The sequence below is a fragment of the Macrobrachium nipponense genome, chromosome 1 (assembly GCF_015104395.2).
Source record: "Macrobrachium nipponense isolate FS-2020 chromosome 1, ASM1510439v2, whole genome shotgun sequence".
NCBI classification, from domain to species: Eukaryota; Metazoa; Arthropoda; class Malacostraca; order Decapoda; family Palaemonidae; genus Macrobrachium; species Macrobrachium nipponense.
The window spans coordinates 187,520,900-187,523,881 of record NC_087200.1 but is presented as its reverse complement, the minus strand read 5'-3'; the positions used below and the strand labels follow the sequence as shown (position 1 = coordinate 187,523,881).

The 2,982-nt window shown below is 38.3% G+C and overlaps 1 pseudogene; it reads left to right on the top strand.

Moving 5' to 3' along the window:
• The first annotated feature begins 2,697 nt into the window (after positions 1–2,697).
• LOC135219036 (protein O-linked-mannose beta-1,2-N-acetylglucosaminyltransferase 1-like) overlaps positions 2,698–2,982 on the top strand; it is a 20,047-nt pseudogene continuing 19,762 nt past the window's right edge.

The window sequence follows — 2,982 nt, the reverse complement described above, 5'->3', positions numbered from 1 at the left end:
TCTGATTACTGGCACTGCCCATGTGTTTATGGCTTTTATCATATTTCCGGACGTTGAGTTTTGACTTGAGTATCGCCTTGAGTCTCTGCATATATTCTTTCCTGATCGTGTCCTTCATCTCTTGGTGTATACTCTCCTGCCATTATTCCCAGGTATTTGTATCCTGTCTCATCTATGTGTTTGATGTTGCTCCCATCTGGTAGCTTTATCCCTTCAGTTCTCGTTACTTTGCCTTTTTGTATGTTGACTAAGGCGCATTTTTCTATTCCAAATTATTATTATTTTATTATTATTATTATTATTATTATTATTATTATTATTATTATTATAGAAATCAAGACGATGTTTAAGAGTAATATAAAAAATGATTTTACTATTTAAAATTTTCTGTTAAAATAGTATGCCTAATGTGAGGAAAATAATACATCATCATCCTTCATTTCCTATCTTCATTAGCGATAAATTCTTCTTACAATGCATAACAGGCTTCATACGGCAACCCTTGGCTCGGGGGCCAATTGGATCAAATTAGTCAAAGAGGCTTAAAACCGGCCCTGAATGTAAGGCACATAAAGATTACGTTTTTCTATCCATAAGTGGGCCTTATGCTCCCATTCCCGTTTCGTTCAATGCATGGGAAGAATCGTCATTCAGTCGTAGGGAAGACGTAACGAAAAACCATCAAGATGATTGTAGCGATGCTGGCTGCCTTTCCTAGTGTTCTGCTTCGTATTTTTTTTTTTTTTTTTTTTTTTTTTTTGGCATCAGTAGTTCAAACATTGTATATAAAAAAAAAAACACCCTGTGGTAGGAGATATGTAAGAAATACTAACCACTGAAGGTCTTGCATGTCGTTAAAAGGAGACTAAAAGGACAACTGCTACTTGCAGTCGTACTTTTTCAGTCCAAGGCGAGGCCCACCGCCAATAACGTGTGGTTTGATGACAGCAAGGGCATGCGGTCGTAAAACCCCTTTGCCAAATAATGAACCAAGCCTGATGTTGTAAGGAAAGGCGTCACCAGGCAACCGACCCCCTTATTGTAGGGATAACCGGTGGGAAAGAAGAGCATTGCCGTCAAATTTACGCTTATTCATTCCTTGATAATGGAAATTCAATTTCTTACGAGAGGCTCTGTAGGATTCAGTTGCTAGTTAGCTGTTCACGTTGCTTGTCACTATTCAAAACTCTATCAAGGATGAGTTCTCTACAGTTCCTATGAGAAATGCATACTTTTGGAAGCACTTCCAGATGATTTAGGCAGTTTAGTGCCCCGTCAATTCCAATTATTTACCGTTGAGTCAAACGATATTTCCTTTCTCTGACTTTCCATTTGTGAGCAGCGCAATCCAGGCAATGCATTACCGAAGGCCAGTTGAAAATAAACTGACATCGTAAATTGCTACCTTCTCCCATTCTAGTCAAAAGGAGGTAGTGCATAATGTCAATTCTATATTCTACTTCCGTGACTTTTCGCTCCTCTTGAAATACTTCACTATTTTCAGCAACGTTTTCGGTACTTTGAAGAAAATCATATAATTGCGATCACGCTACTAAACAGGATATTTTCTGAGCCTTTGAATACAAATACTTAACAAGTAATCAGATTAAACTTTCTCCCTCTTGTAATTTTTTTTTTTTAACCCTACTTTTGGCTCCCAACTCCACTGAGATATTTGTTGTGAGAACTGAACACAATATTATTCTTTGAATAATCTTAGTCACTCTCAGTTTTATATCCCGTAACTTTGCAACTAAGTTCCACTTCCCATACCGTGAATTAATTCATTAGTATCTGCAAGTCCTCCCTAGCCTCTAGTACATCAGTCATATTCACTTCAGCCACTGAAGATCTTAAACAGCTACGGAAAGATACCACGCCACTGTCTAAGATACACGTTTACTCTGAGCCATATACTCTTGTTCTAATAATCGCTTTCTTTTTTCACTGTAAAAATTTATAATCGCTCTTAAAATAAACACGACCTATACAAAATATCCTCCGCACGCTCAAAAAAACACTTCTTCGCTTTCAATCCTATCATGACCTTTCACTAGGACAACGATCGCCACACGCAGCGATCTCCGTATACTTTAAAATATCCTCGGGTACTTATTTCATAATAAACGCTTGAGCCAGGCACCTCTCTTTCTTGCTTCGGCCAACGCTGCTGTCGCCACTGTCGATACTTTTGCATCTGACTTACTTTTCTATTCAAATTCTAGCTACTAAATAAATGCCTTCCTAAAAAAAAAAAATAAATAAAAAATCGCGCCCCCTATAATTCTTCAAGCCCCGTCATAACATTTAACTTTGTTAACAGGATTGCATTGAATACAGAGTTTAGGCCAAACGCCAAGCACTGGATCCTATGAGGTCACTAACAGCTGAAACGGAAACTGACAGTAAAAGGTTTTGAAAGGAGTAACAGGAGGAAAACTTCGCAGTTGCACTATCAATCAACTGAGAGAATATGAAAGGAGGCACAGTAAAAGGAACGAAAGGGGTTGAAGCTAGGAGACGAAGGGACGTTACAAAAGAAGCTTAAGAATGCCTACAGTTTGAAAAAAAAAAGTATGGCGTCACAGTAGACGAGCTCCTGATGAGCTGCCACCATGTTTTAGGTCAAGCATTGTAAACAAAGGAAATACCAAATGTCGTTGTTATTCTAGGGGATTATGAACTATATCACGCAAAATGGCAAGTAAGGATATTGATTACACTGAGTCTCTGGAGCCTGCAGTGAGTGAAATATGTATGCAAATGAACTGAAACTTGTAAAGAACAAAGACCTTACAAGGTGACACCTGAACAATGGAGTTCTTATGTGGATTTGCTGTCTGCAGTTAAGTATCCAGATAACGTGGACTATTTACTTAATGATGTAACCCACTACATATTGGACCAGCTCAAGGCCTACAAGTCCCTGGAGGATTACAAACTATTTAGTAGTATCTGGCTGGGTGAAGGATCTTAAACAGA